This window comes from Elgaria multicarinata, chromosome 3 (genome assembly GCF_023053635.1).
Source record: "Elgaria multicarinata webbii isolate HBS135686 ecotype San Diego chromosome 3, rElgMul1.1.pri, whole genome shotgun sequence".
NCBI classification, from domain to species: domain Eukaryota; kingdom Metazoa; phylum Chordata; class Lepidosauria; order Squamata; family Anguidae; genus Elgaria; species Elgaria multicarinata.
Window position 1 is genome coordinate 76280568 of NC_086173.1, and position 24897 is coordinate 76305464.

A 24897-nucleotide genomic window follows, 5' to 3' on the forward strand; every position below is an offset into this window, starting at 1 on the left:
TCTCTCTGGTGTATTCCATGGACTGATGGATTTAAAGGCATTTGAAACTGCAGGGTGATGTGCTTTGACTATAACTGGTTCAAATGGAGTAGCCAGCTATATCATAGTATCTCGCTTCTGCTTTAATTTATACTAGGCAATTTTGTCAGCATCTAAATTCCCTACACATAGCTCAGCTGCACTGAGGTAGTTCTGAGACAGCAAAGGGTCTAGGCTACGACAGCATGTGAAAGTACACAACAGAGAGAAGATTTAATTAGGTATCTCCAACCAGCCTTTTTTCCCCCAGCCTTCCAAGGCATCTGTGCTCTTGAATTATTCATTGCAAGTATACACTTCAAATAAAAACAATTTGGCTTTGCACTTCATTTATAGTGCCATCTTGTGCACAGTACAATTTCGTGGGAGAAACTATTTTGAGGCAAACGGAATGGAATCGTGGAGCTGGAATCCTGAACAGCAGCGGTGCACACTGCAACATTTTGTTGCAGGTACCGCATGCCACTCTCTAAGTTACCCACCAAAGTTCTTCACTCTTCTCTTCAAAGAAGACAAGATAATGCTGCAGTGATTTCTTTGCCAGATCTACACCAAGCAGGATATTGCACTATGAAAGTGGTATGAAAGCAGTATATAAGAGGCAGGAACCACACCAAGAAGGATATAGCACTATGAAAGCTGTATGAAAGTGGTGTATGGTATGTGTCAATGCCCCCCAACAGTTGTCAGTGCACTTCGATACCACTATAAAGCAGTAGTGTGGCTCTTGCCTCTTATATACCGCTTTCATACAGCTTTCATAGTGCTATATCCTGCCTGTTATAGATCTGGCCTTTAATTGCACGTCTTGATTTGTGACTTTTGCACAAGTGTTTGGCAATGATTTCCTGATATTCCCTGTTGACTAGCATTATTAAGATGGCCATACTCTCTGGGAAAGTGTATTGACCTGAATGGCCCTAGTACTTGAGGACTTCGTTACACTGGGGACCAAAACAGACATGACTTTAAACCTGTATCTAGCGGCAGTGTCTTTTTGTTTTGTTTTTACTCTAGAGTAGTCACAGACAGCCTAATCCAAATTTTAAAATCCCCTACCCACCATGCTAGGGGCCCAATCTGGATTGGGGCCCTGCACCTATTCTAGAGTTTAAAAATGGGGCAGGGGTAGCTGCTACATATTATTATTATTATTATTATTATTATTATTATTATTATTATTATTTATTTATTTATTTATTTATTTATATAGCACCATCAATGTAAATGGTGCTGTACAGAGTAAAACAGTAAATAGCAAGACTCTGCCGCATAGGCTTACAATCTAATAAAATCATAGTAAAACAATAAGGAGGGGAAGAGAAGGCAAACAGGCACAGGGTAGGGTAAGCAGGCACAGGGTAGGGTAAAACTAACAGTCTGTTTTGGCTCTGTGTTCTTCACTAAAATGATTTTTTTTAAAAGAATGGTGCCCTCAAATGCTACTTGAATGGCCTCACAGAGAGAATGTCTTACAAATTCCCATTCAAGAGACAGGCATCTCCCACAACAATGGTCAGTGTTGGCATGTAGTTGGGAGTTTGCTGGTGGCAGAAATAAAATAAATACAATATTTACCCTTGGTTAATTTTTTCTCACTGGTATAGAAGGGTATGAGCCTTTGTACAGAATCACAACCATGGGCAGGAGTGAAACACAGGAAGCTGCCTTAAACTCATTTAGTTGATTGGCCCATCTAGCCCAGTATTGTTAACACTGACTGGCAGCAGCAGCTTTCCAGGGTTTCAGCCAGAGCTTTTCCAGCCATACCTGGAGATGCCAGGGATTGAACCTGAGACCTTCTGCATGCAAAGCAGGTGCTCTGTCACTGAGCCATGGCTGTGGCATCCAACAATATAGTAATGAAGCATTAGAAACCACCTTCTGCAACCATGGCTGAGTTGCAACTTTAACACAAATCTTAAAGTTTAATTTATTTATTTGGAGGGATTAACAACAATATGATAAAACATAATACAGTAAAACAATTTTAGATCTAAGCATTTAAAAAAACAACCATTAATTATTATTATTATTATTTATTTATATAGCACCATCAATGTACATGGTGCTGTACAGATTACACAGTAAATAGCAAGACCCTGCCGCATAGGCTTACAATCTAATAAAGTTGAAGTAAACGATAAGGAGGGAAAGAGAATGCAAACAGGCACAGGGAAGTGTAAACAGGCACCGGGTAGGGTGAAGCTAACAGTATAGAATCAGAACAAACTCAATATTTAAAAGCTATAGGGAACAGAAAAGTTTTTAACTGAGTTTTAAAAGCTGTGATTGAGTTTGTAGTTCTCAAGTGTTCTGGAAGAGCGTTCCAGGCGTAAGGGGCAGCAGAAGAAAAAGGACGAAGCCGAGTAAGGGAAGAAGAGGTCCTTGGGCAGGCGAGAAGCATGGCATCAGAGGAGCGGAGAGCACGAGCGGGGCAATAGTGTGAGATGAGAGAGGAAAGATAGGCAGGAGCTAGACCATGAAAAGCTTTGAAGGTCAACAGGAGAAGTTTATATTGGATTCTGGAGTGAATTGGAAGCCAATGAAGAGATTTCAGAAGTGGAGTGACATGGTCAGAGCGGCGGGCCAAGAAGATGATCTTATTATTATTATTATTATTATTTATTTATATAGCACCATCAATGTACATGGTGCTGTACAGAGTAAAACAGTAAATAGCAAGACTCTGCCGCATAGGCTTACAATCTAATAAAATCATAGTAAAACAATAAGGAGGGGAAGAGAATGCCAACAGGTACAGGGAAGGGTAAGCAGGCACAGGGTAGGGAAAAACTAACAGTAGAAAGTAACAGTAGAAGTCTGCACAACATCAAGTCTGCACAACATCTTAGCGGCAGAGTGGTGGACAGAGACCAACGGACTGATGTGAGACGAAGGAAGGCATAAATTTCTTTCAGCCAGGTAAAAAATTGTAAAGTTGAATGAAAAATAATAATTTTGTTTTAGAATGCCTATGCACATATAAAGGGTTTCATCTGGTGCTGAAAAGACTACAGTGTTGGCACCTAGTGGATCTCCCAAAGACAGGTATTCCAGAGTTAGGGGGTCACCACATAGAAGGGCCTCTCTTTTGTAAATGTTAAATGATTTCTCTTATGGAATTATTACAGAATGATTAACCTGACTTAATGCTCAGTCAGGTTAATTTGTGGGGTGGGGACATGCTGCCTGTAACCTCCTCAGGACTGTGCCATTTCAGGATGCAGGTGTGGGGACACTGTTTGAATGCTGCTTTTCAGCAAAGTCTATGGAATCCTTCAGGGAGAAGGTTTCTTAAATATTGAGGATGTGTGAGACATAGCAAGCTTTACACAAATGTGTTAGATCTTATTTATTGAAGTGGGTCTATGTGGTTTCCCCAGTATGGATCAAGCAGACTTATTTTAAAGAATCTTGTTATCTTTTAAGGGAATTAAATAAATTCATGCAGGATGACGCTATCAATGGCTCCTAGTTGTGTTGGCTATATATTACCTCCAGTATCAGAGGTAGTGTGCCTCTGTATGACAACTGCTGGGAAGAAGAGTGGAATGGTGCTGTTACACTGATATCCAGGATATGGGCTTCCCACAGGCATCTGGTTGTCCACAGAATGCTAAACTAGGCAGGTCTTAGGCCTAATCTAGCACAGCTCTTCTTTATGTTTATAATGGGCTTTTCAACACGAAGCATTTATTGTGTGCTCACCAATCCCTACTCATGGTTGTTTATGGGTTCTTTAGACAATGCCAGGATCCTCCAGTTTTGCTTCTGTTTGTAAGCAGCAGTTCCGGAAAGGTTTTTTTAGAGCAGGAAAAACGAGGTATTATATATGCTGAAAGAAAGTACTGTTTCCATATGTGTGTTTGCGCTGTTCATGCAGTTATCAGATTTCAATTTTGCAACCAAATTGAAAGTAGATGCAGAGGATTAACAGTCTCCTGTAGAAAAGCTCACTACTCTTGCAATAACAGAACTGTGCAAGTGACCATGGCCCAGTTCAGATGTATCATGGACCTAATATGATGGTCCAAAGAGTCACACAGGCACCTGGGGGGTGGGGGTCTTGCAACCTCACTGGGATCGTGTTAACCAGTGCTTCCATGTGGGTATATGTCTGCTTAATTTGTTCAGTTGCGCTAGCTGGAAAGAGTGCTGTTATGATTATGTGAATCACAGTAGTATAGGTCCATCCCTCACGTTGAGAGGTATAATAACCCTATAATAACTCCTTGCACCACAACACATGGGCAATCCTGTGGTGCTGAAGGAAGCCTGAACTAGCTGCATGTAAGATAACTACCAAGTGTTTACAAGAGGTTTTGTTCCATTTTGTACTGGGGTTTTTCTTCTATTTCCTCAGATTTCTAGCTAGTTACCAAAGTGTAGTAAGAAATTCTCTTTCCCACTTGGCAGAACAATAGAGATGACCAGCATATCAAGTGATTACCTACACATGTTGGTAAGTTACTATTTTTTCAGTGATTTATATATAATTCCTCTAATATCATCTGATGATTGGAATGCAGAAAATAAATACTGGAGAAGCAAAGTCCCAGGAACAGTGATGCAACTACAGCTGGTCCTTGGGGCTAAAGTCCAGGGCCCTGCAGCCGACACCCCCCTCACCCACAAATAAATGACTACCCAGAGAGGAGCAGGTGATGAGGGCATCAAAAGAAAACCCCATTTAAAATGCAAAACTGCACGTGCTCAGTTACTTTTATTTTTAAAAAAATCAGGGTTCTAACACATATCAAATATGTAGAAACAGTTGTAATGCATTGGATGACTGCTGTTGGGGTGGGGAGAAGAGAAGTGTGAATTGTTTGCTTCACAGCTGAGGTAATATGCTGTCTAAAGTCCCCCCTCAAGATACTTAAGTCCAGGAGCTAAAATTCCCTAGCACCACTGCCCAAGAAGCCCTCTCATCCATTCCCCACCACCCTACAACCACCACTAGTGCTTTCTAGGACTGATGTGTAGCACTTTAGTTAGTACTGTCACACGTGATTTCTGTTGCACTGCTGTTTCGGGGTGGGGGGTGGGCGTTTCTGCATTCTCTTTCACAGAGGTAGGATAATTAACTTCACTGAGCCTGCCTCAAGTCCACACTGTAAAGGCCTTCATTCATGTGGAGATGAGATTGAGGGCAGTTTGAAGAATTGTTCATTTTAATTGAATAGGAACAGTTTACATCCTTTGTGAAGTGACAGAAAATCTTGAGTGTCCTAGCAGTGCCTGCACCAGTTTTTTTGAGGGCAAGGCCCCCTCAACGGCCCCCCTCCCTCAGTGAGTCTACTGTCTCACCACCATTCTCACCAGCTGCTCTTGCTCAGCATTGCTGCCTCTAGCTTGCTTAACAGTCAGAAAGCCAGAGCTCCTCCTTGCCACCCCCTCTGTTGCCTGGGCCAGAGAGTGAGGCAGGTAAACAAGCAGGCTGTAATAGTGAAGCGGAAAAGCAATTCCCACAGGCTCTTGTCAATCACCCTGCTGGGGTGTGCGCCTTTAGCAGTTGCCCAACCATAAGAATGCAAGAAATCCGTGTTTCGAAATGTGCCTACTATAGGTGCACTAGATTTGCTTCTGCGAAATGTGTGAAATGGTATTTATACTTTTCATTCTTAGACTAATTGACTCTACTTGGTGGTCCCTGAATTGGTTGAAAAGGCCTTCACTTTTTCCGCAAGTTCTGCCTCCTTAGAAGACAAGTCTCACTCTGTGACAAAGTACCAGTTGGTACTATTGTCTGTGGTCTGATCAACAAGTAAACACTCAGATGAATGGCAAAGGCTGTTTACATAGTTCACATGGATGTGACCAGACTGTGAATAAGCAACACTTACCCTTAGGTGCCAGGAGAGGGGCAGGGGAGTGTCTGGAATATTTTGTCAAGCCCACCTGGCCACTCTCAGCCCCATTTGATCCCTGAGGAATGCAGGGTTGGATCATGGCCATGCTGGCAGTGGGGTGATGGGAATTGTAGTCCAACACATCTGGAGGGCACTAGCTTGGGAAAGGCTGTCCAGTATCACACAGCTTCCTTGCCCTGCTCCCAATGTCCACACTGAGTGTGGACTTCTGAATACAGGAAGCTTCTATGCATGAACTTTTTCTATGTAGATATCCACAATCAACCTGTGGACATTAAGGGGAAAGCATGCAACATCAGGAGTACTGCCAGTAAGTCAGTGTGAGTGGGGTAGTTTTGGCTACATAAAAACAGTAATCATGCCAGAACATCAGCAAAAGAGGAGGAGGAAGAGAAGGAGAAGGAACGACGACTAAGGCCTTAGCTAGACCTAAGGTTTATCCCAGGACCATCCCAGGGTCATCTCTGTTCATGTAAATGACACACAGGAGCAGGCAGGGACGACACTTGGACGATCCGGGATAAACCTTATGTCTAGCTAAGGCCTTAGTCCAGTACACTTGAAGGGCACCAGATTGGAGAAGGCTGCTCTAACCACTACACTACTCTGTGTATTTGATTGGTATTTCTTCATTTGGATTTGTCTTCTCAGGTTTTCAGCCTTACTGTTATTGTTCTTCCAGTAGTTTATCATTGGATCTACGGGCAGAGCTGTTCAGAGAAACAGGAGCAGGTAGGTATAGGAAGAGTTTTGGGCTTTTGCTGAAGAACAGTGCAATCCTGTTGAAGTCTACTCAGAAGAAAGACCCATTGAGGTCAATGGAACTTACACCCAGGTAAGTGTGCATACAGCAGGAGGAAGCAATGTAGGGCTCAGAGACATGAAGGTAGTGGGGCTTCACTGCAGCGCACCCATTTTGTGATGGTACCCAACACAGTTTATCAAATTGCCAAATGTCCCACAGATTCAGTTTCTGAATCCAGTAAATCGAACTCCATGCATTGAAAGCCAGACTTTTTTTAATACTCACACGCTTTCACTGCGGAAGAAAATGTAATGAGTATAGCAATTTCTCAGTAACATTTTGTTTAGTAGCTGAAATAATATAAGAACCCGGGTTCTGCATTTTAAGCTGTACTTTTACTTTTTCTGATGCAAATCATGGGGTACAGGAGCTTCTAGGACTCCCAGCATCAGCAGCAAAAATATTCACCCTTTTCTGTGAGGAGAAGGAGGAAGAGCAAATGAGAATATATTCCTCAGAGCCCAGGTATAAATAAATAGCTTTTCACCAAACCTTCACCAATTCAAGTAATTGGTGCCAAGCAGATAGTCCTTTCTGCAATTCTTGAGGCAACTGTTGTTCACCTTTAGTCTGTCAAGCAGAGCTCAATTTACAGGAAGGCTGAGGCGGGGGCAACCTAAGATCTTTTGCCTCAGTTCCCTCAGCTACTGTTTTAGAAAGCCAAAGAAGGGTGGGGATGATTTACCTTAAACTGGAAAGAGTCAGGGAGCTTGCTGATTTCATTAAATCTTTCCCTTTCCCCATAATCCAAGCACAGTTGACCCAAGTTGAACAAAGACTTACCTGAACTCCAAGTGAAACCTGAAACCATCACATCACCTGTGCTAGGGCCTTCTTAGAATGTCTACAAACCCTTCTCCTCCATTCCATCTCAAGGCTGGGATGCATGCAGACACCATGAGTTCAATGTCAAGTCAGTTTTTATTTTCTCCATTCCCCACTCCACTGCTTTTAGTAAGATCATGCCTGATGAAGAGATCTGGAAAGCTTGCATGTTTTTTTGTGATCTTTTAGTTAATATGGATTCTGAAACCTTTCCTTTTTGAATCAACATTGTTCATTCAACCTGACAGGTTGAAAACACCCTAAGTAGAAATAAACCAGGGGTTCCCAAGCTCTTTAGGTCAGTGGGCACATTTGGAATTTTCAGAGAGTGTTTTCACTTGTCAGGTTGAATGAAGGCCTCATCTACACCTGCAGAGCTTCCGGGATTGAGGGGAGGATCTCAGGCTTTCCCCGAGGGGGGAAAATGAATTTAATTTGCTTAGAGGTTAACTCACAGGCCTAGCACCAGCCTGCTACTTTAAGATGCTGGATCCGCTTCCCTACTATATGTTATTCATATATCTGGGCAATGCCGGGTATATTTTGAAAACATATTTTAGGTTTGCATCTTTTTTAGCTGGTAAAAAGGGTGTTGTGTGTCCTGGTTGTTTTTGAAGTTTAGACAGCTGCTCCAGCCAAGGCATGATGGGAGGTGTAGGCTTTTCAGGTAAAACAAAAAAATGTGGTTTATCATGAAGCGCTAGTTTAAAATACAGTTTTTATTAATACAATTTCCCATTTATTCTACAAAACAATTTACTTACTCAACCAAACTAAAAACAAACAACCTAAAGATGAATAAGTTGCATAGAAATTTATTATATATCAAATAAATGTTATAAACGTGATTCACATCCCCGATCAATGCCAGGCATATTAGCTAGTGCATTATAAAGGGTTTCTGAGTTAAACATGGCATTAAGCAACATATTGATCACTCGATCCTCTGCCATTCTGAACCCAGCCAGCTGAACTGAACAAGACAGCAGTTTCAGTTAAGGCCCCTTTACCAAGGTTTTTCAGCCTGGTGGATTTTCTTGATTTCAGTGGGAGAAATTGCCACATCATCTACAGGCTGGCATAGTCAAGGCCCTGATCCCGAAGCCTGTCAGAGGAATGGAGGGACTTAGGATACAGTGGGCTTTGGATCTCGTAGCTCCCGGGACATACATGGACAGCTCCATGGACGTACTTCTACTGCCAAAAACTTCCCCACTGGTGATAGTTCAAAACAGGGGAGTTTGGGGTGGGGGTGGGGGGTAGGATGTCATTTGTATTGATTTGTACTGGCAAGGAGCAGTGCCATCTCCAGGTCTTTGGGGGTGCCCTTGGGTATGAAATTGCCTTCTCACCAACATTATCACCAGCTGCTCTTGCTCTTCCTCCTCATTGCCACCACATGCTTGCTTGACAGGCAGAGAACCCAGGAGCAAGTAGGCAGTGGCATCTGCTGCTCCTCATGATCATTACCATTATCTGAGCCAGAGTGAGAGGCAAGTAAACAAGCAGGTTGCATTGGTTGATCAAATCCAGTGGGCTCCTGCAGAGCTATGGGCCCTTTGGTAAGTGCTCAGCCATACCTACCCATGACTCCAGCCCTGGCAAGGAGTATGATGCTCTTCAGGAGAGGACCTTCTCTCAACCTTGCAAATATCCAACACTCATTTGGTGAGGACTTGAGAAAGCACCTTCTTCATGGCCACACCCAGGCTCTGGAAAGCTCTTCCATAGGAGGCCCACCTAGAACCTTCTCTCATGACCTTCTATCATCACATAAAGAAGTTTGTATTTAGACATGCATTGGGCTCTGGTTTGGTCTGATTTTGTTGCTGTTTGTTTTTAATAAATTTTAATTGGCTGCTGTTGTTATGGACTGCTTTTTCATCTCTTCTTTTGCTGCTATTGTTGTTGTACATTGTTATGTATTTTAATGAGATTATTTTACTATTGTCCTTACCTGCCTTGGACACCATGTGGGAAGACAGGATGAACCCCTAAATAATAAATAAAAGAGGCCATAGACAGAACATCCATGCAATTACAGTTATAGGTATGCACTTATATGTTATGTTGTGCCATGTAGACAAAAAGCTGTATCTTTAATTCACATAATAAATGGAAGGGTATTGATGGAGGATAAGAGTGTTGTCTAATGCTACCAGTGTTGAGAATGGCATAATTTTCTGCCTTATTTTTGGCAATGAACATTCACAGTATTTTGCTCACACCCACATTTCCATATTGTATATTTTTAAACAGCCAGGAAAATTAACACTTGATTGCCATCTCTTAAGAAGCCGTTAAAGCTCTGTAATTATTATGTCCTTCAGGATGACTTTTCTAGAGTTGATTTTAACCCCTTTTCTCATTGCAAAAAGGACTGCTTTCCTGATTTAAGGGCTCAGCTATTGGAGTGTGGAGGGGGAAAGTTTCCTGTTAATAGGAATGTGGATGATGTAGGAAGGCCTGCTCTGACCTCCTTGGCTGAGGAATTCACACACACACCATCAATAATCACAGCCTCTGAAGTGATGTGCTTGCCTGTTAGAGAAGCAGCTTTTTCTTGCTGGAAAGAGCCTGCATCTCCCTTTTCCCCTGCTCCCCCTCCCCATCTCCTTGCTTCCCCTCCATCTTTTAAGGCCGTTGCCATGGTGCCCAGGGAGAGCTAAGCACCGCAGCAGGGGAGGGGGAGGAGGAGGCGGTCCATGCTGCAATTTCCAAGCTCTCTGCGTCCTCAGTGAGCTCATCAACCTTCTTCTCCTCCTCCTCTAAGGAGGGAGGTGGCTGAGCCTCTCCGTCTATTGCTGGTGTGTGGGTGGTTTGGTTTCCATCCTCAGCATCATCAACCAAAGGGAGGGAGGGAAGGAGGGGGGAGCAGTTGCTGATGTTGTGCTCTGAAGCAGCCTCAGTAGAAGGGGAAATGGATCCAGCTTGCACATCCCTCGCCTTTCGACATCTTCCCTTGGTTTCAGCATGGTGAGCATAAGCGATAAAGGACCGCTGGCTCCATCACTGTTGTTTTTTTCCCTTTTCTTCTTTTGTTTGTTTGTTGCTTTTAAATTGGATGGCAATGGATATTTGCTGTGTTCTTCTAGGGATCCGCATCTTAACCGTGTAACAATGACTTTCATCTGAGCCACTAAAAAGGGTGGGGGAGGAAGGAGGAGAGTGGTGTTGTGGGAGAGTGAGGGGAAAGGAAGATGGAGAGGGATGAAGGCTGATTAGAAGCCTTCAGAGGAAATGCGGCTCAAAGATTAAATGTGACTATCCTCTTGCCCTTATACTACGCGAGTGGGGATGCTTTGATATAAATCCTTTCCACGGAAAAACAAGAATGCACTGTCAGTCCAAAGATGCTATTGTTATTTCTGAAAGCTTTTAATTCCTCATAATTCTACAAAATATTGGGCTTGGCCTTAATGAAGTGCTCTTTGCCGTCACCAGCTGTAGCAAAGCCAGATACAGGCAACATCAGATTCAATGGATATATTTATTTGTGGATAGATTTGTGGATATATTTATTGGAAGAGGATTAATTGTATTGTCTTGTATCTTTTCGAGTGCATTACCTAAAGATTTGGGTTTGATGCAGTGTGCGTGTGTATTCAACACACATCTGTATTTCTTTGTACCATTTTATGTGCACTACATGTGCTGTTTCCATTATCAGTGACTGATTGACAACGCATTCCACTGGTGCTGGTATGAGTGATGTATGGTCCCTTGGTTTCATTTCAACCACTTAGGATGGATCTATATTGTTCGTATGGTATGTTGCATGGCACTAATTTACAGCCTCTTTTGGTTAGCTGTCATGGCTATTCTATTGCGTTCTTGTCCTCCATGTGGGCTTCCCAGAGGCATCTGGTTGGCCACTGGGAAACAGGATGCTGGACTGGATAGGCCTTTGGTCTAATTCACCAGGGCTCTTGTTATGTTCTTATGGAAATACTAAGATACTGAATATCTTTAGCAAAGTGTTTGTGTTTGTTTTAGAGGGTGGGGGAACGATAGTGGCAACCCCATATTTAACAACCCTCCATTTTGATACTTCAGAACCAGAAGGATCATATCCCAATTTTTGCAAATTCTCCTCCCATACTGTGGCTCAGATTTTACCTGAATGTGTATTTAATCTTCCTGAACTGTAAAAGGTGTTTGTTATGATAGGAATCCTCCATTTAATCCAGCAATGCTGAATTTGGTCATAGTTCTAAATGACTACTTCTTCTATTGTGTATGTTCATGTCAGTATAAAATTGACATGATATATATTTTAGGTCAATTTCTCATTCTTATTTTATCAGCAGAAATAAATTCAAATGTCAAGACCTAGATGATACCATGTGAATATAATACATTAAGGCTGCAGTGTTTTAAGATGAGGATCCAAATATGCTTTATAGGTTTGATGTCCTGTGGAGGCCACTATCATTTCTGACAAAGAATGGTATCAACACTGGTTGCATATCTCCAGTCCATAGGGAGCAAATATATGCTTTCTATCAGGGTTGGCCCAAGATATTTTGCTTCCTGAGGCAAATGGTGCTCCCACCCACCCACTTCAAGGTGCATAGTACCCAACATTAGCTGAATTATTTTGGTACACGTAACAGAAAATGCCATAACCACCCCTCCCCCTCTATGGGAGTAGAAATACAATACTAACAAGGTAAATAACTATTTGCTGTCCTTTTATGATACCCAAAATTTGTTGCCTGAGGCAACTGCCTCACTCTGCCTCACTCTGCCCTGCTTTCTATGCCCCCAGAAAATTGGAGGGCTTCTCAAAGTGATCACTTATCTTGAGGTAACAAAGACATTTTGTCACATGGTTCTGTTTAGTTAATCAACTTGGATCAGTTTACTTCATCTGAGGAACAAATGAGTCCTAAACTCATAAGATGCTTTTCCTTGTTGCTTTAACCTCATGAGAACTAACTCTATAATATGCTGAGTTAAAGGAGGACTTGCAAGTGAATTGACATGATGACATGTTAAATTTAATATTTCTTTAGTGTCAACAAGGACACATAAAGTTAATATTTCTTTAGTGCCATAGAGGACAGACAAATGATACTGGGCTTACAATAAAAATAAATTTCCAGATAATTTATAGTACAATAAATGCATATTGGTTTCTCATTCATAGCACATAACCTCTATATGTTCTCTCAAGATAATACATATTTCTATAATTACAATAGGTTGGATCCAGGCTTAGCCATTCTTAGAGTAGCCCCACTGAAATCAGTGGGGTTTCATGTGTCGTGGAATTCTTTACATGGTCAAGAGACTGGACACGATACACATGTCTAAACCCCCACTGATTTCATTGGGTCTGCTCTAAGTATTACGAAGTCTGGATCAAATCCATTATGTTTCTAGGAGTATTTTTGAGTGTATTCCTGGCTCTTGAAAACCAGTGTGATGTAGTAGTTAGAATGCTGCACTGGGCCTTGGGAGACCAGGGATCTAGTCCCCATTTTGGGCCAGGCCGCACTTTGAGCCAGCCTAAACTACCTCATAGGGTTCTTGTGAGGATAAAATGAAGAGGAGGGTGGTTATGTAGGTCACCTTATTTATATCCTGCCTCTTGGAGGAAAGGCAGGATGTAAATATAACAAATAAATACTTTTAGAAGTGGAAAGTGTGAATGTGGCAAACAAGAGTTAGAACACATGTGTATATCATATAGATATACAGAGAACCAGGATTGGCTATAGTTAGTGAAAAAGCTAGAGTTTTTGCCAGAGTTTTTCAAAAGGAATTTTGACAGCGGTAGAGGGTTAGGGGATCTCATTCATTGTAAACCATTGGGGCCCAACTATAATTCTGAAACACTGTACAGGGACAGGAAGTATGAACAGTGCAGGCAGTTAACATTATGCGAAAGTAAAAATAAAAAAGTGATTGGTAAGTAGGGTGACCATATTTGGGAAACCAAAAAAGAGGACACCTAGTGTGTGTGGGGGGGAAAGCAGCTTTCTGAGTCCTGCAGAAAGTACGTTATTCTCCCACCACCTTAAAGAACCCGATTGGAGTGGAGGAGGGGAAAGGATTTCATTCTGCACCACCACCATCCACTCCAATTGGGGCCTTTTCTATAATGTCCACGAATGACCCACTTTCCCCTTTAAGACCTCAATTGGAGCTCGGGTTGGGGGAATGATGTGCCTCAAGAAAGCATGTCATTCCCTCCTGCCATGCTAATGGCAGCCTTAAAGAGGAAGGTGTATCATTCCAGGACATTATTGAAAATTATAGAAAATCCCCCCTGACACCATGGAAAGAACAAAAACCAGGACAAATCCAGGGAAATCCTGACAGCTGGTCACCCTATTGGTAAGTTAACTGTATTTATTTTACTTTTGTCATTTTTACTTTTGTTCTTTATTTATGGTGTCTGGGGAAACCAAAAGCCTTTGTGGGGAGGGTTACTTACTGTGGCACTTATTTTGTACTATGTGAAACAGCCCAGAAAACACAATACTGGATCATTCACTTGTAAAATGCTGCTCTTCTCTCAGCTGCAGCATACATTGCTACCAGAATTGTTGTGGGGGCTACAAAACCATGTGTGAACATGCCAAGTGATGGAGGGGCTAGGCCAGATTTCATTCCAGAGTGTGAGACACCAGTTGGGCCTCCCTTGGAGTGCTGCTGCTGAAACCACTGGCCTACCACTTCCCCTGAGCAAGTGAGTGGGCAGGTGGGTCTACTTGAAAGTAGTGCTATAATAGTATGGAACCCAAACAGCTGCTCAGTTCTAATTGGCACCTGGGGGCCACCATATTTTAACTCTCACAGCTGTGGAAGAAGACCAAATATGGCAGCTCTCAGACACAGATCAGAATCAAGAAGGCACTCAGCTTTATACTTCCACTGCTGCCACTAAGTAAGCCTACTTAGGGCGTTGGGGAATGGCTACAGCACTACCCAGGCCAGAAGCACCATGCCCATGGCTCTAGAGAGCCCAAATGATGGCCAAAGTTGGTTGCAGAGGCCCAAGCAAAGCATCAACCCTGGTGGGCCCTGCTGGGGCACCTGAGGCCCTAGCTGATGCCCCAGTATATACCGGGTGCTGACACAGACCTGGGCTATGCAGCAAAGTCTTCTATCTGCCACTGTGGATTAGCTGGATCCTTTGCAAGAACTTAATCATGTCTTTGGCCACAAGTTGTATGAAAGCAACTTTGCCTTGAAATTTCAGCCAGGGAAGGCATCACTATGCAAAGTTTTCCCTCTTTCCAAGGTCCCCAGGTGGAGGTGCCAACATGTAAAGGTGATCTAAAATGGCATGAAATAGCTGTAGCAGCACTTCCTTTGATAATCTGTGTCACTCCCTCAGATCAGTGCCTGCTACGAGATTGGTGGAGGGGGTGGAGGAAAGGATGGTCTTGCTACCCTGTGCAGCATACCTAACCTATTTCACTCAAATTGATCCCTGTTCCAGACTAGCAAACCAATGAACTTAGTAGAGCAAAGGGCCAACTCATTCTTGGTGGTGGTTTAGAGTGGCCAGGTGTCCTATTTTACAAATGACAGCCCTCTCTTTGAGGGTGTCTTCTATTTGATGGTCCAAGTCTGGTTTAAAAATAACTCTAAGAATGAAGGGGTTGCAGTAACCTCAGCCTTGTCCATCATCGTCAACACTTGGCACCTGGAATGCACACAGGTCATCTGGTCAGTCTTCCCCCACTGTAGCCAGATGTACTGTATTTCTACTTAACTAATAGAAATTATTTCTGAATTTGTACTTATACATATATGTATATGTGATTTGGTGTGCTTCCCCCCCCCCTTTTTTGGTGATGTATTTTCTTTTGGGGGGTGATGCTTAAGTGGCCTCTGGTAGTTTTTCTTGTAATATCATACAAATGGTTAAGAACAGATATATGGCCAGTGTAGGGATTTAACTGAATTATAAATAATTTTGTAAATAGTTTTGCTTGTTATTCCTGCTGTTATCTGCCAAATTGCACATCTAATTTGTTTATATCTTCGGAAAAACCAGGGTGGGGAGTAAACAGCACCTTGACTATTTCACCACAACACCATCTTCTCCTCACACATGAAATGTCTATCTACCTTTCCCCAAGTGCAGGCTGATGGAATATCCAGTTTTTAGTATCACATCTCCTTCTTCTGACAGTGGCTATGTACAGAGTAAAATAGCACCCTGGGAAAGGAGTGCCTTTGGTGCTCCCCACTGTGGTCACCTTTGCAGGTCATTCATTAAATGCATGGTGGGTCATTATTATTGTTGTTGTTGTTATTGTTGTTGTTGTTGTTGTAATCCCACAAGAAAGAGAATGTTCCCCCCCCATCCCCCATTACTACAAGGGGTTACTAAGCTTGTGAAACTCAAGTCAGAAAAATATATGTAACATACTAATAAAATCAGGCCCAGAGCAATGTTCAGGTTTATGCTTCTTTGACCCATCAGTTTACTTTATTTCATTATATTCTGACTAACATTCTATTTTTACAAATCAGTTTATAAAAGCATGCTTTTTACTGCAAGACATTGAAAGTGGTATAAATGCCAAACAACTGGAATGAAATCAGTGAGACTAATTCTACCATACATCCAGATATATTCCATTCCATTTTGCATTAATGCAGGTACAATGAGTATATCGGGCATTTGCTGATAAGAATAGTCTTGGCCATTGTTATATGTGCTACCAAAGTTGCCCCATACGTACTCAGCTTGTAATTGTGATGATTTGCCAAATATGACCTGTTATTCTAGCAGACACTTTGCTAGTCTAGAATAAGCATCAGTCCATAAACAGGATTAGTACCGTAGTTTAAGAGTATGGAGACGAACACACACGCCAATCCCTTGTATCCATTGTTAGTCCTGCATAGAGTAGACCCATTGAAATTAATGGGACTTAAGTTACACTAACATTGCATACAACCCTATGTGGCAAATGGTACCAGTCCTGAATTGTAATTACCATGGGTAGGCAATGTTGGCACCAATGCACACCTGGACACTTTTCTTGATGCCCGCCCATGGGTCCAACCCCTCTCACTGTATTTTTGTTTTGTTTTTAAATGAATACATTTTCTTACCAGCAACTGGGATGACTTCATGGCAAAGTGTGGTCTTCCAACAGTGCCATTTTAATTTCCTATGAATGCCTATGGGCCACACAGTGATTAGCCTTTGTGACGCACCATGCCTCCCATGGCAGCCAGACAGTTTCTCAGATTTCCAAGTGTTGCCACAGACCGACAAAGTTTGCCTACCCTACATATATAGTATATTGATACCCAGTTTTCATCTTGGGTTATGCTTAGCATCCACTGTAGTTCTCCAGGGGGACATTCACCATCCTATGAATGGAGCATATAGAGACACATTTCCTCCACCTAAAGCAGGTTCTCAGCTGGAGCGAAGACAGGTTTTTGTGTCTCTTTTTGTGCTGGATGAGATGTGAAGAGATAGACCACACTGCATCAGAGGAAACAGGAAGCCTTTTGCCTGTTCAGTGCAGCTTCTGTCTTCCTTGATTTGAGGAAAGGGGTTTGAAAAGGAGGGCTTGGGAGAAGGCCAGGAGGTAAATGTTCTCTGACATGGCACAGAAGGCTCTTCAGCACACTTTCACACGGTGAACCCCATCTACCCTGTCCTCTCACATCTATTGCCAAACATATGGGTCTTCCCCGCACCCTCTCCATGCTCAGCCTGAAGTTGTGATTATTTCCCATATGTAGCCTGTTATTGTGGCAGGCACTTTGCTAGTCTAATTCATCTTAAACTATGTGGAGCTTCATGCTCAGGCTTCCTTGCCTGTTTCTTCAAGGGACATGCAGAAATGGGAACCCAAAGGATAAGTCTAATAAATGTTTACTTTTGTTTCATGTGTTGCAAAACTATTGAATCCTCTTCTGCAGGGACAACTTGAAAATCAGAATGTTTCTGATTTTACAGTCATTCTAAGCTGGCCTCCTGCAACCTGCCTCTCTCAACCCATTACTCCCCTAAATATATCCTCAAGCACACAGTTTCTTGACACTTTTCCTCTTTACCTTTTCTTGGTGTTAGAATTTAAAATCACAACTCCTATGGGCAAGTAGAGAAAGGACAGTCTCAATGGGAGAGAGAAATAGGTATTGGCTGGATAGTGTAAACCTATGCATGTCCACTCAGAGGTAAGTGGCACTGAACTCAATGAGATTCTACATATTTTGTAGAAGTTGATTCTTTTCTTAGATATAAATATTTATGAACTGCTTTTTGACCTAAGAAGGGCTCCCAAAGTGGGATACAAAATAAAATCTCAACATAGATTTAAACAGGTTTTAAATTGATCTGTTCTTGATTTTTTTCCCTCCATCAACCAGAATTTGTCTTGGCTTTGTAATCACTGATAGCCCCCAAATTAAAGGATAACCAATGCTGTGATCCTGTACTGACTTACTTGTGAGGAAGTCCCATTGGACGCAGTAGGAATTACGGCTAAGCAGACACACTTAGGATTGTACTGTAAGGCATAAATACAGTACACACTTACTTGGGGGTAAATCTCATTGAGTTCAGTGCCACTTACCTCTGAGTGGACATGCATAGGTTTACACTATCCAGCCAATACCTATTTCCTCCATTAACACTGTGGACACAGGAATGAAGGGGGGCGGGAAGGAGTAGAGGATTTTTGTCTGAGCCGTTTGGGATAAAGGTATTCAAAATTATGTATCTGCCAATCTGTGTCGGATGTACTTATTTCTGTTATCATTCATTTTACTGTTACATTAAATTGAATCTGTTAATAAATATGAACTCTGAAAAAGAAATACATCTTGCATATGATTCACAAACATCTTGCATATTTCTAGCTTAGAGCATGTATTCCATGCTAAAACCTCCAATTGTTGCAAAAAGAAAAGCCAAATTCTATGTCCTGAATAAATTATGCAAATGAAATCTACTTGCACATATTTGCTTGTTTCGTAAAATCTTCCTCTGGCAGACAGAGGCAGAGGCCTATGCAGAGCACAGTCAAGCCCAAAGCTAGATCTACATGACTGCTTTATAGCAGTATTGAAGTTCACTGGAAACTGTTGGGGCACAATCCATACACCATTTTTATGGTGTTATATCCTGCTTGTCTACATTCATAATGATTTGACACCAGGTGTAGATCTGGCCCAAGTATCTGAGCACTGGAACCTTCTGGTTTTTAAGACATCTACAGACATTACCCATGTATTTTCAGAATTAGTTCCATAACCATAAGGTCTAGAACCTTGTTATAAAAAGAGTTTATAAACAGAGGCTGCTGTCCAAATCTAAATTCCTGCATGAATGCAGAAGTGTAAGATGCATACAGTTGATTCATACAATTACAATACAACCTACAGAAGCTCTATATACTTATTATGGACAAATGTTTCAAACCAGGACAAAATTAATAACTGCTATTGATGGTGATCTATATCTCTATACCCAAGAAAAGGATGTTTGTGGGCATCCCAAATGCATTAGGGTCCTTTTTTTGAAACTTACGAGTGAAGATTGTACATGTGGCATGTTATTCTCTTTTCAAAAGTGCCCTTATTTATGTCTGGCTACAGAAACAGAGTAATTGACATAGCAAGGGAGGGGAAGAGTTGTCTTATGAAGGAAGAATTGTGAGATGGATTTTGCATTTGAAAATTGAGCTTCTCCCTCATTTATACTGCCTGGCAAACATATCGCTTGGGCCAGGCCCACACGAATTGTGACCCACAAGGCTGAACACAGCCCACCAGCCACATATGGCCACCCTTCAGAAGCCCAATAAACCTTCAGATTATGCTGCCACCCTAGGAGTTGTTGAAATCATGACAGGAGCCAAAATGTGGCCGGTGGGCTGCATTCCGCTTAATGGGCCAAGTTGTGCAGTACTGATCTATGCGCTTTGCTTGACAAGATGGAGCTCATTACCTATGAACATGATTTGTCGAACTTGTTCCCTTTGAATGCATAAAGCCATGCACAGACATCCATTCAATTTACCTTGCACAAGAGTCCAGAAATATTATTTAGCTCCCCAGCAGAACATGTGCAATCTCTCTCCTTCTGTCGCTTCACTGAGTGACACTGCCCCTACAGGGCTAAACCAACCCATTCACTGAGTTCCTAGCATGAAAGAGATCGTGATGGTACTGCATATTCTTCAAGTATGCCATTCTCCAACAACACAAAGAATCTTTGTGCTACTGTCTTCAAGACATCTATTCTGTATATATAAAACGCTTAGGTATGTTTCCGTAAAGGCTTCAGCTGATACAGGCTGCTAAGCAACAGTAACAACGTGTTACATCAGCTGATACAAGTTGCTAAGCCCCTCACCCGACTCATCCAGGCTTTCCAAGGTAATCCTACCCCCCCTTTCTGCCTCTTCGCTCCCCCCCCACACACACACACATGAAGGGGGCAGCGCCACGATCCAGAGCATGAGCGAGGCACAGCCAGGGCCCTTGGTGGCTGGGTGGGAGGCCGCTCACCTGCTGCAAGCCGAGGTCCCAGCCTAATCTCATGCAAGCTGGGTGGGCGGCCCAAGGCTGACAGGAACCCCGGGAAGAAGGTCCGGATCATGAGCGAGGCACGGCGGGGGCCCTTGGTGGCCGGGTGGGAGGACGCTCGCCTGCTGCGAGCCCAGGCCCCGGCCTAATCTCATGCAAGCTGGGCGGAAGGCCCAAGGCTGATATGCTACAATGGCGTATGTTACACCAGGTATAGCTAGTGTAGTGGAAACAACATAGGTGATATGAAGGGTGGCCATGTGCTTCCTTTACAGAGGACAGTCCTCTATTTGAAGGAGACCTCTGATGGAAGGGCTGCCTGGCCCAAGTCCAGTTTAAGGATAATGAACCATGAGAAGAGAGAGCAATAAAGGCCCTGAAGTTGCCCATCAACACTTAGTACCTGGACAGAATAGGCACCATAGGCATGTGCAGGACATTTCAATATGGTGTGCACCCAGGGATTTTTTTTTAAAGGTGAACATTTATTGAGTACTCAATCATAAAGGACATTTTTTTCTTCATTTATTTATTAAACACTGTAGACACTGATGTGCACTGATGTGCACTGATGTGCATTTGGCTTGCCTGACTGTGGGAGGTCCATTGCAGGTGAGGGGAGAATTGAGGAGATGCTTATTGTTTGAGATATTAGGGTTTGCCTGGGCACACCTGGCACACCCCTTGCACACACCTATGGCAGATACACAGGGCACCTGGTCAAGTCTCCCCCACTATGATGAGATGTATTTATTTCTACATTTGCATCTATCTATCTAAATTAGCCTGTGCAAATTTCATGCAAATCTGTGTCTTTCTTTGTGGTCTTTTTTGGTAATGCATTTCCTCTTAGTTGGCGATGTGTAAGTGACTGTCCTGCTGATTATGTCCTTTCTTTTCATTCACTAATAGACACAACACAGATGCCTTGAGAGCAACCATCTCTGTCCCCTGCACAAGGTTCCCATTGGAACACCACATATCCTCATTATAGTAAACTGCCCTCTTACTGTCACTCCAGAATCTAACAATATGGTTTCCCTGTACGCATTCAGAGAGCTCATACTGTTGCATTTCAGGTTATAACCTTGATCTCTCACACAGTATGAATTTACTGGGATTCTACAAAGGAGGGCAGGACAACTGTGGAATGCCCTTTTGCAGGTTACAGAATCAGCTAAACTTCTCAAAACTTTGTGTAACTTAAGAAAAGGGAACCAGATTGCATCCTATGGCTGAAGAAGGATTCTGACGTGGAAAGACATGCACACACACACAGTTTATTTGTGAATGTTCAGTCCAGTGATCTTAATGTGACTTATATAGGTTGACTATATGGAAAGGAGGACAGGGCTTCTGTATCTTTAACAGTTGCATAGAAAGGGGAATTTCAGCAGGTGTCATTTGTATATATGGGGAACCTGGGGAAATTTCTTCTTCATCATGACAGTTAAAGCTGCAGGTGCCCTGCCCTCTTTTAAATCTTGTCACTCTAGTATAGCTCCTGCAGCTTTAAGTGTTGTGACGAAGAGGGAATTTCACCAGTTTCTCCATATATACAAATGACACCTGCTGAAATTCCCTTTTCTATGCAACTGTTCAAGATACAGGAGCCCTGTCCTCCTTTCCATAGGGTCACCCTAATTTATAGCTTTCTGTATCTCATAACTGAAGGAAATAAAAGGTTCCTACAGCATAAAAAGGCATAAAAGATATAGTATTTGTGATTCCTGCTGCTATCCTAATAACGTTTACTGGGGCGTAAGCCCCTTGTTTTCATTGGGGCTTTCCTCTCACTAAGTATCCTTAAAATTGCAGCCATCCTGAAATTTACACTTCTCCAGGTTTGTTTGATTTTATAGCACATTGAGAATGCCTCCCCCTTGAAAAGAGTGAGCAAATCTAAATTTGTAAACCTGTGAAGCTCTAGACACATGGTGTGCAACCCACTTGTAGCACCTTGTATTCAAACTCACTTGAAATAAATCCAAATTGCACAAACGAACAGCCCTGTTCAAAGAACAAATCTGAGAGTGAAGTGTAGAGTGAAAACCTGACCCTGGTATCCCCATCCCCACTAGTTCAACTCCACCCTTCCCATGTTGAGTGGGATGGTCTAAAGGAGGATTTTTTGCACGGTGAGCTAAACCCACTTAGGATCTGTGCCAGGAAGATTCTAGGCATCTTCAGCCAATATGCTGGTATTCTGGGTATTTTTATTATTATTATTATTATTATTATTATTATTATTATTATTATTTATTTATTTATTTATATAGCACCATCAAGTTTTCATGGTGCTGTACAGAACAAAATAAAACAAAATACAAAACACCCTGCCATATGGCTTACATTCCACTTTTGCTTTCAGTCCTGCATCACTAGAATATAGCTTCTTATCCAAAATGGATTTTGGCCTTCCGTCTGGAAAAGGTTGTGCACCTCTGTTTTATTCCCATGCTCATCCTTGGAATGCCTGAACAGAGTAATTGTCTTTCTCTGCTTGGAGAAAAAAAAGAGACAGAAGATGGTGGACTTACTGAGTTTAGGTGGTCACAGGAAAACGCCTTATAGCAGGATAGTCTTTTGGTCTGTCTAACTGAGTATTGCCTCTTCTGACTGTGAGCCTGATCGCATGTCACGACAGCCCATGATGGGTTAATTAACCTTCGGGATGCCATGGCACATGCTCGCAACCATTTTGAATATGCAAGCCCCAGCTGGCGGTTGCTATGGCTTGTCGTACCATGCGAAGCCAGGCAGCAGGGGTTGTGTGAGGGTTAAACAACCCTCGCATAACCCAATTAACCCATGATGAATCATCATGACATGTGATCCAGGTCAGTGTCTCTTCAGGGCCTCAGGTAGAGGTCTTTCACATCACCAGTTACCGTTTAACTGGTGATGCCAGGGAATAAATCTGGGGTCTTCTGCATACCAAACTCTTCCAGTGAGCTCTGGTCCCTGCCCTGCATTGGACACTGTCCCTTGAAACACTTTGCAATTCTAAAATTGATAAAAATGTTAACACTCTATAGCTTCCCTGAAAGTTTAATTTTGTTTTTAAAAGAACAACAATGTCGCTTGCAAATGCAAGCCATAATTTTCCATGTTCCCTGTGGAGAAAGAGGCACTGTATAGCTGCTTTGTTAATTAGCACTAAAAATACCTTATAAAAATGAGTGGGTTTTGCTTACTTTCTCTGCAGTTCTTGCTTAAGAAAACCCAATAGATGTATCACTTGTTTTCATTTAACTTTGGCAGTACCGTATTATCCTTATTCAGGAGTTCTGCCTTAGTGTACAACAAACACATAAGGGGGAAGAACAAGGACAAGCATGCCAGCTCTGCTCCCGTCCATCGCCATCTGTGTCACCCTCCACATGCTGAGGGTGAATTCTGCACCGGGAAGCCTTTTGTATCTGTGTTGACTCCCGCTGCAGGGTAGCCATGTGCCCTCTTTTACAGACGACAGTCCTCTATTTGAATGGCTCCTGAGGACCATCCTCTGTTTGAAGGCACCCTCTGTTTGAAAGGCTGCCCTCCTGCCCAATTCTGGTTTAAAAATAGAAATAACATAAGAACTGCTGTCCATCAACAGCAAGCACTGAAGAGGCAGGCACACGGGTCACTTGGTCAGTCTCCCACATGATGGTAAGACTGGCAGTATTTTTATTTAAATTATAACTCTTCCTAAATTTGCATCTATACCCATAAATTGGTATATGCAAATATTATGCAAGTCATTGTCCTCTTTTTTTTTATGAGGACATCCTTGCTCCAGAGGCAATTATTCTAAATCACCCAGGGAAGCCTGCAAAAGACTTCTGTTTGCAGAAATTCACCATCAACACATGGAGGGTGACAAGAATGATAGCAGAGGTAGAAAGGAGCTGAATCCCCACTCTTCCTTCTTGTGCGTTCATTATACCCTCAACAGAATTCCTGAATATCAAGTTTGCAAGACTGGCAAGAGAATGCCAGAGAGAGGGGGCGCTTATATCTGAGGGGCTAGGAATCCTAGGAGTTGTATGACTTTTTTCAGTCTAAACATGAATAGGATTGTCCCCTTAGAGTGTTTTCATTGAAATTTCCACTCTGCAGATGTGTCATAAAAGAACTAGCAGAGGCTGAGACAACAGGGTGTCTTGAGGCACCTTAAAAACTGACAGTTTTAAAGTTGCCATGCAACTCTGTTGTTTTTGCTCCTATCACTACCCTCTGGAATTTGCTATTAAGGGACCCAAATGTTGTTTGTGTATCAATCTTAGTGAGGAATTATCCTTGTTAATTTGAAATGACATGTAGTAAAAGAGGTCCTAAGAAGTTGAAAGAAACTAGGACGGATCATTCATCACCAAATAGCTGGGTAAAAAAAGTGTGTCTGTGACCTAATTTTTTGAAATTATTTTATAAAATGGCATTATTTCCTGAAACAAACCTTTAGGTACTTTCATTACTAAGGAAAAGAATAGTAAAGAATTTACCCAGAAAGTTATTCATATAGAATAAAGCAGAACTCTTAAGTCCCTTGACTTGGAAATTATGGTTCTCTTAATGCAGACTAAAATTGCTTTACTTCACTGCTGTATGCAAAGGGCCCGTGAAAACCTTCAGGGATGTTATTGTGCCTGGCTTGTTGCCCTCACTAAGCCTCACAGTAAGAAAACATTACATAAATGAATGTCCTTAAATAACTGTTGACAGGTGGCAGGACCTTTGCCCATGTTGTACCCTTATCCATGTTGCATCCAGGGCAGGTATCTCTTTCCTTCTAACTCTTCTTATACTACTGTTTTGTGAGGCTGTGTTTATTGTGGCTTTCCA

The 24897-nt window shown here is 42.3% G+C and overlaps 1 protein-coding gene across 1 annotated transcript in view; it reads left to right on the forward strand.

Moving 5' to 3' along the window:
- The first annotated feature begins 10418 nt into the window (after positions 1-10418).
- JAKMIP2 (janus kinase and microtubule interacting protein 2) overlaps positions 10419-24897 on the forward strand; it is a 112802-nt gene continuing 98323 nt past the window's right edge. The window contains exon 1 of the mRNA XM_063120631.1: positions 10419-10521. The gene's annotated coding sequence lies outside the window, so the exon portion shown is untranslated. The remainder of the gene's footprint in view (positions 10522-24897) is intronic.